Consider the following 11,134-nt stretch of genomic DNA (forward strand, 5'->3'; position numbering starts at 1 on the left):
TCTCCCTCTCCATCTCCATCTCCATCTCCATCTCCATCTCTATCTCTCTCTCTCTCTCTCTCTCTATTTCTCTTTCTCTTTCTCTCTCTATTTCTCTCTCTATTTCCTGGTTTTGTGCTATAGAAAATAAGTAATTTATATCTTGTGTATAGAGGAAGGTTACAATATATTACTATTTAATTGGAAAAAAAGTCATTAAATAAATTAACAATATCCACCTAGAAATGATGGGAAGGCTGTTTTCATGGATGTGTTCCTGTTAATTTTCATTTTCAGAGGTAAGTTATCAGATCTTAGAGGTAAATTACCTCTGTTTCACTTGTATCAAATCCCTTTTCAGCTCTGAGCTTCTCCAAGGTAAACAAAACCACCTGAGTTTAACTTGGAATGCCCTTACTTTTCTAGGCTTTAGTTTAGACCCCTGGTATTTTTTGACCCTATAGAATTATTTATTTTTTTTTTGGGTAAGTTTTAGTATGTGCATCTGTTCTTTGTTAGTTTATTTTTTTTTCCTAGACTCAGGGAACAAGACTATAAATCCCAGTGGTGGAACTTGAAAAGTTGGGTTTGTGTGGTTCAAATCTTTTGAAAATTCTATAAAGCAGCATGAGACAATGTTCTATTCAATTTCTAGCTATTGATCCAGCTGAATGTTTGTTTGGAGACTGCCTTTGCAGCTTTATTTGAACAGAAGGAATACTTTTCTCTTTAGAGATGGGGTGTGTGGGGATTTCTCTTACAAGGGATACATTTCATGTGTACAGATTTCTCATGCTGAGGGCAATAAAATAGTTTTGCCCTTGAAGATGAGCATTGTCCCTCCAGCTCACAGGGCTTAGATGGGTGTTAATTGCAAAAAGGATGGGGAGCAGCTCACACTCGGGAGGGTGAATGCCTTGGCAAATAGTTCTGATTAAAGATGTGTCAGCCAGGCTCTCCTGTTCTATCCCAGACTGTCATAAAACCAGTGTTGGAAAGGATTCAGGAGTCAAATTTGATCCTGGGCACAAGGAAACCTGGGTCTACCATAAAGATGGAGAGATCTTTCGTTATGGGAGGTGGAGGAGCTGGCCTGACTGCTTTCCAACTGATGGAAAGGTCACAGAGGTGTTCTGATCCAAAGGGGTTTATTCATGCTTGCACCTGGAATGCAAGAAATAATTACAAATTCTAATTACAGCTACTTATTTCTCTTTACTTTTCCTTGCAAGATTAGGCAAATAATCTTGTGTTCCTCTTTCCCTTTTCTTCTGCTGTGCTATTATGCTTTTCTTCAAGTTGTGTTTGTTTATTAACGTTCATTTGTGTTTATGTGTGTTTTATAAAAACACAGTCAGCCTCTGTGAATTAAAAACTGTGATGCAGGAGCAAAGAAAACATTATTTATGGTAAATCCCTGTAGAACCTTCTGAAGAATTAAGGTACTTTTTGTTCATGTGAAAATTGAGTTAGATCACAAAGAAGCATTAAATCCTGCCTAGAAAATGTCCCATATTTAGTTGGATTTGGACAATTTAAGTTTGCATCAGAGCCTTTTGAACACTGAGGAGTCTTTAGGCCGATGAAAATTTTTTGGCATTCAGCAAATTTGGTGTTGGCCAGCACTTGGCTGAATTAATATCTTTAAACAAAATTTTGAGCCTTCTCTGGTACTCTCAGGGCTATTTGATGTACAGGACTGCATTATATCACAAGTGTGATAAAAATACAGTATTGACTTAGTGTTTCATACAGTTTTATAGTCTTATAAAATGGTATTGATCCAGCTCCAGTTTCGAAGGTCAGCATAAAGTTTACAAAGAGAAGTATAAGAGGAAACATTAGGCAGTAGATGTCCATTAAAGCACTGAAATGTGACCTGCTCTTGCAGGAGCTCTCAACAAATCTCTTATTTTCCTCATCAGTCCCAAGCTGAACACACAGGATATGAGTTTTGACTAATAAAAATTAGCATAACGTTGCATTAATTAGGTTGCTTTGCCCTGTGATCATTCTCTCCCTGCATTAGTGCCCCTTTCCTCCAAAGCAGGGAGGAAATGTAAAATATAAAATTGCATTTTATAATGCAATAAATCCATTGCAATGGAAAACTTCTGGTTGTGTCTCCTCTTCTTCTGGTAGGACTCGGAGCTTTGAAATTCACAACTTGGTGTGGATCCTCTGGAGACAGGAAATGCAAACAGACACCTAGGAAGGGAAAATAAATGAGAATTACACAACATTGCATTGAAAGTAAAACTAAAATAGGACCCACAGCTGTGAATCTGCTAAATAGAAACTTCAGGGGTTTAATTTGAACCAGATCTGGAGACTCCTGTGGTCCTTTTATTGAGGACAGAGACAGCTGTGCTGCTGTCCATAAAGAAAGTAGAATAAACTTAAAGGTGGTAGACATTTAAACCAATTGTATAGTCCCTTTTAGTTAATTTTAATATGTAAATATCTTCTAATATATGCAACATTATATTTTATAGTTGAGAGCCTCCAGCTGGAAAAATATTTGCATAAAAATACGCACCTACAGTATTTACCTTCACTGCAAGTCAAGAAATATATTTGATTTATTTTGTTGGCTGATCATAATTGTTTTTACATGTATCTACTATCTAGATCTCTAATATTTTAGTTTTGGGGCACTGCTTTAACTTTTTTAGTTTCTAATGTTAATTTCTTCCATATAAATTCCCTGTTAAAAAAATATTATTTTTATGTCATCACATATCCTGCTGTACCTGAGTAAGTTTGGTTGCTTTTTTTAATTGAAAGCTTTCAGATCTACAGTAATCCTGTATTTTTATTTATTTATCTATTTATTTGGGGGTCTAAATGGAATCAATATCCATAATTTATTAGTTATAAATGGGATTACCATTGAGAAAGTCAATAACAATTATGTATGAGAAATAAATTTCATTAGATACTGAAACTATAAAAATCTTTACTGCAATTCATGGATGAAAGGTTTCATTATGCATTGTACAGTTTATAATATATATATATAATATACTATTTATACTTAATATTTCTGCTTTTTCTTTTTTTTCTGCTTTTTCAGACAGTCCAAAAGGACCTGAAATTAAGCTCATGACATCATTTTAAGGTATTATTTCCATTCTTTAAGATGATAATTTTCAGTGAAGGTTTATCTGCTGTTTAAATAAATGTTAGATCCAGTTCATTAAACTGAAACTCATTTTTTACACTACAGATTTCTGTCACTTTTTGGAAGCAGATCCATCATTTATAAGGATAAATTGTGGAGCATATAAAAATGTAACATTTGAAAACAGGTTTATGTCTGGTTCTGAAGATTAAAAAGAGTATTCCTCTTTCAGATAAGTCTTTTAAGACATAAAAATTCAATGGCCTCTTTTAGATCTATGACTATTTACTTGGATACAGGGGAAATAGTGTTCCTACAGAAGAGGAAAAATAACTCCTCAGAAATTTCTCATATCACTGGAACAGAAATGTAAAAGGTATGAATTGGATGCTTTGATTATCAGCCCCCATGAAACCAGGGCTCTGCAGAACAAGAACTTTTTATGAGAGCAAAAAACATGGGAATGTTTCTGGAAGTTGTTAAATGTTTACAGCAGCAACAGCAGTTGGTGGAATCTATGGCACTCAGCAGGTGAAATTTTATATTTTGTCAGATTGATCACAAGCTGCACGTGTTTATCAAACTTTGCTGCTGAAAAGTGGCATCAGCTGAAAGCAGTGGGAGATTCTGGGATTGTAACATTTAGTTCAAATTAATATATTTATTAAAAGCCCAGCTCTCTGCTTTTATAGCTTCCTAGTTCTAGTCATAACCTTACTCAACAAGCATTTTTAGAACAGAATACCCTCAATAAATCCTTTTACTCCTAGCTCTGCTCATAACCTTTCCTCAATAAAGATTTTTAAAACAGAATATCCTCATAAATGAAGATGGGAAGATTCAAGGGAACTCTTTGCTGTGAAGTGTTTGATTACTGACTTTTGGTTTAAAAGTGCAAACAAATAAAGATATATATAATTGAGTGAGATAAGGAGCTGGTAATCCTGTCCTACAGTTTTCTCTGTCTAAACTTCCAATATTTATCTTCAATAATAATATGACAGAACCTTGCTTTTTAGAATATTTATCTTGGTAAGATAGCTTGTAATTGCAGTAGATGCTATATTATTTGCCATTTTTGCATTATATTTAGAATAATGGCAAAACAGAAAATCAGAAGTGTTAAATATTTATCTAAGCTATTAGCAAAATCTCTGAAATTTAAATTATTCACAGCAGAACAAGGATAAAATTTTAATATTCCTTGATGACATTGTTATCCTTGTAAAATTTTGCACTTCAAGTTGGTGTTTTAGGCACAATATTCACATTATTTGCTGCAGGCTTGAAAATTAATTTCTGTACCTGTTGAGAAAATATGTTTATAAAAGACATTAAGAAAACAAAACAATGCTTTAGTTAAAGCTGTTATGGTAGGAAATCTGCATATTCCTTGGTCTTATTTGACAGAAGATCCATTGGATAAAATAAAAATAATGTAATGGATGAGTAATCAGTTGTGACACCCAAGTGGGAAATATTTTTGCAAGCAGTGTCTTGTTACTGGTTATTTTATCAATGAAATATGTTGGAAGAGAACTATTACTACTTCAAAAATTTGGAAACCTTCCTGACTTACCAACATTTGCACCCTCAAGTTAGCCAGAAATTTAGACAACCAACTCTGTGTCAAGTTGATAATGGCAATCAAATCACAGGGAATGTTTTCCTTCATTTAATTTTTTATGCTTGTCATGTTTAATCAGCTGCATCCAACCCCGTTCCCACATCATGGTGTGAGTCAGGTATCCCTGCTCTGTCCCAGCAATGCCAAATCATCAGGAAAAGAGAATTCCACCCCTTGTGATCACATTTTCTCACTGTTTAATGTAAGGAAGCTGAACTTTCACGTTTTGAGAGTTTTATTCTCTTCATGGGAACTCAGTTTTGCTGTTGGAGGCACAGAACTGGAGTCAGAGGAGGTTTATTTGATAAGTCCCTGTCAAGGCAAGGCTGAGTGGCAATGAAAAGGAGAATTGCTTTTCTCAGGCATTTGAATTTCAGGCACACAGAGGATCTCACTCCTCATTCTCCCTGAAGAATTGTACCCTCTCCCTTTGTCCTGATGGGAACTCTAAGGTTCAGTACATGTGAGGAGCGTGACCTGCTTTTCTGAAAAAAAAAAAACCCCAAACAATCAGACTTTTCCCTGGATTTCTGAGGATAAAATGGACAGGCAGGTTCTGACACATTCCCCATGCAGACCATGTGCCTTTAGTTTGATGTATCTTCCCTTCCACAGAATTCCAGGAAGGTTGGGATTGGAAGGGACCTTAAAGCCCATCCAGTGCCCCCCTGCCATGGCAGAGACACCTTCCCCTGTCCCAGGAGCTCCCAGCCCCATCCAGCCTGGCCTTGGGCACTGCTGGGATCCAGGGGCAGCCACAGCTGCTCTGGGAACTTCATCCACTCATCCACATCTTCATCTTCCATCTTTCATTTCCTTGTTTTGCTCTTACACTCAGATTTATTTCATTTAGTTTAATATTCACAATCCTGTGGTCAACTTCAGCCTGAACTGGAGGCTCACTGAGGGTTGTGAGGTGCACAGTCCTTTCATTTCTCTTTCCAGAGGTTGGATCCTGGCAAGGCTTGGATCCTAGACTGCATTTCTGCAAGCATGGCTTCAGCAGTCATTCCATCACAGATATCATAAATATGCAGGTTTTTAATGAGCCAGCACTCTTAGGTCAGTTACATGGTGCTGTCTATGTTTTCTTTGATGACAAAAGGCTGTCTTGCCGTAGGGAAGCTCAATCTTAATTGCAGTTTTTTCCTAGCCAGATTTTCTCTCCTTTCTGTGACAGTGGGCTCCCTCTTTGGTTCCCAGGCTTGCAGACTTTGAAGGCAGATATGTCCCTCTTATCAAAAGAATAAAATTAAAAACTTATTGTGAAATGGTTAAGAAAATAATTGCTCTTGTTCCATATTAACTGCTAAAATTGACGTTTTTTCAGGGCTAAAAGACAGAAAAGAAAATAATCCAAACACTTCAAAACCAACATTATGGCAATTTTTGCCCATGGTAGAACAGAATATGACCTACAAAAAAAAAAAAAAAAGCATTCAGATTAAGAGAAATTTCTGCATTTCAGCCTTTAAAAGGTCTGAAAATCTGATCCTGATGGCTTTAAACAGAGAGGCCATGGGATGTGGGAGCCATGGTGCTCCTCAGGGTGAGCTGGACACTGGAATTCATGCAAGGAAATGTGTTCATTGTCCCACTTGCCTGTCTCCATTTAGTTTATTTTGAAAGAGTTTAAAGGAAAACATTCCATTATTTATTTATATCAAAGTTCAGAATGTTTTTTACAAGACACTGAGTGTCAGGACAAAACAAGAGTGAACAATAAAAGGCAGTTTGCTGTGAAATTACATTTATGTTAAACCATATATACACTGACTTCAAAGGCAGTGTCTGTCCTTCTGAAGGCATTTGCTGTCCTATCACTTCAAATTTGCAGACGTGCAGCATCTGTAATAATGATATCAAAGACAAATCCTTAGCTCAGTACATTAAAAATTAATGATTACTGGATATTTTTTTAAAGAAAAAAATGCTTTCAAAATAAAATGTTAATTATCTGTGATCTCATAAAAATGAAACAAAAAAAACCTTGATGTGGTTACTCTGTAGTTTTAGTGGTCTGCAATAATACAGCTCCAATAATTCAGAACAACATGGCATCTCTAATACAAATTAAAACTTTTTAGTGCCAGAAGAAAATTTTGATCTTCCCTGGCTTTAAGAAATTTCTGTCCATAGGAAACCCCCTGTAAAGTGCTTTTAATTCTAGCAGAGCAGTGAACTTCTGTTGCTGAAAATGAGGAGAAAAGCATGTGGCAGCAGCCAGGATGTCACTGAGCCATTGTGCCTTACCCAGGGGGCAGCTCGCTCCTTATTTATTTAGGAAAGACACACACACACATCAAGGTGGCTTCAGAAGCTAAGCAGGGCTTTAAAGTTGCTAGAGGGGAAAATTGCCTGCAAGGGGGATAGTGTAGGACAACATGGAAAAAAATTCCAGCCCTGATTTCCTAGCTGGCTGCCCGACTATGATTTGTATAAGTAATAAAAAAGAAGAAAAAAAAAAGTTATTTAAATGTGCACACCCATGCTCCCTCTTCATTGGAGTGAAGAGTTTTGTAATACCAGTGAGAAGAGTGGTGTTTGGATGATGTTTTATCCCTGTTTTCCATCACAGGTAATGTTTAGAGTTTGTGTATGAAGAACCCAAGGAAGAAAAGCAAAGCCCAGTCCTGTGATCCAGGAGTGCCCAGGATTCCTGTTTCACCTGGACTCTTACCCCTGGCTGCTACAGAAAGGACAGAACCACTTCCAAAACCTGGGAAGGTCCAAATTTTTAGTGAAATATCTCAATTTGCATAGTTCCATCTGTAAGGTCTGGCACCTGTTTTTTCAGGGAAGCTTTTTGGCTTAGTTCAGGTGGAGGGATGCTAAAATTGCTCTTCGCTCCCTTCCTAGGGTATCGTGGCTTTTGCTCTCCTGAAAACTGAGATTTTGCATCATTTGATCATCTAAGGAAACATTTTTCTGGAAATTCACACATTTAATGTGAACATCCATGTGGAGATGCCATGCTTGGCACAGAGGTTTAGGGTTACAGCAGATTTGTGCTGTTAAATGCTGTTCTGTATAGGATTTATGCTGTAATCCATCACATAACAAGGGATGATATTGATATTTGTTATGTATTTTTGATAATTGATGGAAAGTCGTGTATGTAGCAAGGAAAAAATGAGATTTAGGGGACCATGATATAGAGGCCTCCCTGCAGTCACCTTTGAACTTGTATCTGAGGGGTTTTGCTCTCTTCAAATTTGATTTTCCAGCTTGACTGGTTTTTGTTGTTTGGCTTTTTTTAATATTTTCATCTTTTATAGTTATTAAGAGAAGCTTTACAGCATATATTCTTAATGTGTCTTTTAATTATAAATTCAGATCTTACTATGCTTGATATCTGGGAAATTCTGCATCAGAATCACCCTGGTTTTGGAGAGATAGCACACAGCATTTCTTAATGGCACTTAGTAATTATTAACAAAACCTCTCTATGTCCTTGACTTTTTTGACACTGCCAATCAAAATTTGTCTTCCCTTTGGGCATGTCTTATGAGCTGCTCAGCTTCAGAATAATTTATAATGAGTAAATCAAACAATTCTCTAACATGTTAATGGCCTTAATTTCCTCCTTCTCCTCAAGGTCTAAAGATTTGATTGCTGTGTTGAGAATATAAAAAAAGAGCATTATAATTTGAAACCTGTCAGAGATGGCCAGAATGAGAAACGTGCTGATATAAAAAGAAATGTTAAAGGTGCATAAAAGTGGAAGATGTCTGGCTCTTGTTCATATCATGCCTAGGAAATATCTTTTCGATTTACATCATAGTAAATACTATTTATTTTCATGAAATGTACAATGGCACTGAATCAAAGGCACAAAAGATATAATAGATATGCTCTGTTCTGGTATATCTAGAATAATTCCTTTTGTTGTAAAGCTGTAAAGGTATTTGCTTGCAGTTTGTGTGTGAGGGAAAACTGATGACCCAAAAGAAAATTATGAAAAAATAGTCTGTGTGCTGGCAGTATGCAGGGGTAAGTTACAGCCCATAATGTGAGCAGTATATAAGTGAAAATAAAACTGGGGTGTAAAAGCAATCCTGTTATGGGGCTTTGTCCAATCATTTTGTATTCATTACACTTTGTAACAGAGGCATTTATGGCACTCATCACTTCAATTTATTTTATTTTTTTTTTTTGCATCAGCAGAATATCACTTTAATTCCAGCTTGGAAGGCACTTGGGAGGTCCCTTCTTCCAACCCCTTCTGCCCTTGCAGCAGGGCAGATTGGGGCAGGTTGCTCCAGTAAATTTGAGTGTCTTGAGGAATAGCACCCAGTGTTTGGGCACAACTCTGGCAGGGAAAAAAAAGAATTAAAATCCTAATATTTAACCAGAATTTCCTGTGCCCAATGTTTGCTGTGGCTGCACATCTTTGTCTTCTCCACACATTTCCAGTGAGTGGATGTAAAATAGATGTAGATGTAAAAGAAGATGTAGAAATCAGCAGCCTGATTGTTGTTGGGTGTTTTACCCAGTAAGGGAAAAAGAAAGAAAGGGAAAATCATCAGAGTGGTCCCTTAGAAACACCCAGAGCAGGCTCCATGTGGAAAGGTCTGAGTGCACTTGATTGGAAATGCAGCAATGGAGTGAACCAGAGTCAGGAATAAACACATCCAAAGGGTTCATAGAACAGGGGGGTGATCTTGGACTTGAAAGCAAACAAAAAATTAGTTTTGGGAAATAAAGGAATGACTGTAAGCTGAGGCTAAGAGGGTAATGATGTAAACAGAGCAACAGGATGCAGATTTATCTTCCTGAAAATATTCCTAGTGCATTCCTAGGCAAAGCATAGTTCAGTGCTCAATGTGTTAACAGACTGGACACCTAAATGTTGGAAAGACCAAACCTTTGATGACAGCAAGGGACAATCTGCAGATTTCTGTTTATAGGGTACATAAGAGCATTTGGAGATAAAAATACTTCCAAGTCAAAAATGGCAGTGGAGTTGTGTGACAGATATGTGTAGCCTTCTTTACAGTAATTAAAACCACTCAAAAAAATCAGCTATAAATGGGAATATGCCTGATGTCTATGGTGACAATGTTCATTTTATGAGATATGTCTAAGATCCCCTACATTTACTGCATGTTGCATGACAATAATACTTGTTTTTCCTAAAAACTAACAGCACTTCTGTAGTTGATATTTAATAATAAACACACAGCTTTATTCGTGTCTCTATTATATACCATGTTTGAAACATAACTTACAACTTCTTGGGTGAAAAAATCTGTTTGGTATTTGTAGCTCCAGATCAAATTAATTATTGTGCATAGTAAAAGGTGTGTGACAATTTCTTTAAGCTCTCCTTTGGAGCAGGGAGCTGTTTCTCAGTGCCCATCTGGCTCTGTGTTTCCACCATCTCTTGTAGAAGCAGCTGGTTCTCGTTTGTCCCTTGAATTTCCCGTGTCAAGGTTTGTGCTGATAAGGGTCAGAATATGGATCCCCCTGTGGAGATCTTCAATTCTGCCTCCTGGCATCTCAAGTGATCACACAATAGACACATTCAGTTTACATTTATGGTTTTCACACATGTTTATGGGACAATAATTCTGCAAGCCATGGGCTTCTCTGGCCTCTGATGGCAATGACACAGTGATTTTTATAGTTTATTCTTTGTTTTTTCATCATAGGAAATAGCCTGGAAAGGATTTTATTCCAAAATTTCTTCTTTCTTTCCTGAGGCTATTTAAAGAAAGCTGAATATTTGCATAACTTTATTGTAAGGCAAGTTTTTTAGTTTTTTTCCAACTAAAGTAATAAAAATGTGTTCAAGGTTAAATCAGAAGGAGCTGTTAGGTATTTGTGATAATAAAATTTTCCTTTATGTTGCAGAGATTTTATTTTTCAGTTTGCTGTTGTAAAATTAATTTGTTTCCATTTTCAACAAGGTACTTCAGCATTCCATTCTGCTGACTTGAAGCCACCCAGCTTCTTGCATCTGTGTTAAACAATTAAAACCTTCACACTAAATACTTTCTGAAGTCTTGAAAAATTAAACATAAGATAGTAAAACAAAGGCTGCTTCTAGCACAGATGGGATAAGAACTATTTTAATGACAATTTAAGTTTGTAATGAATTTTAATAAATCTCTGTTATTAATGTTAGAAATAATGAATCTGACTTGAGTACAAGAAGGAAGAAGTTTTATGAGTGATATTCATCATATCCATGAGTTGTGGCTGCCCCATCTGTGGGATTGTCCAGAGCCAGGTTGGAGGGGGCCTGGAGCAACCTGGGATAGTGGAAGGTGCCTGTGGCAAGGGGTGGAATCAGGTCCTCAAGATCCCTTCCTACCCAAAACTTTCTGTGATTCTGTGATATCCTACTCCTTATTTTCTTCTAAAACTTAGATATAAAATTATTTATATTATATTATATT

The sequence above is a fragment of the Parus major genome, chromosome 4A, assembly GCF_001522545.3.
Source record: "Parus major isolate Abel chromosome 4A, Parus_major1.1, whole genome shotgun sequence".
NCBI lineage: Eukaryota > Metazoa > Chordata > Aves > Passeriformes > Paridae > Parus > Parus major.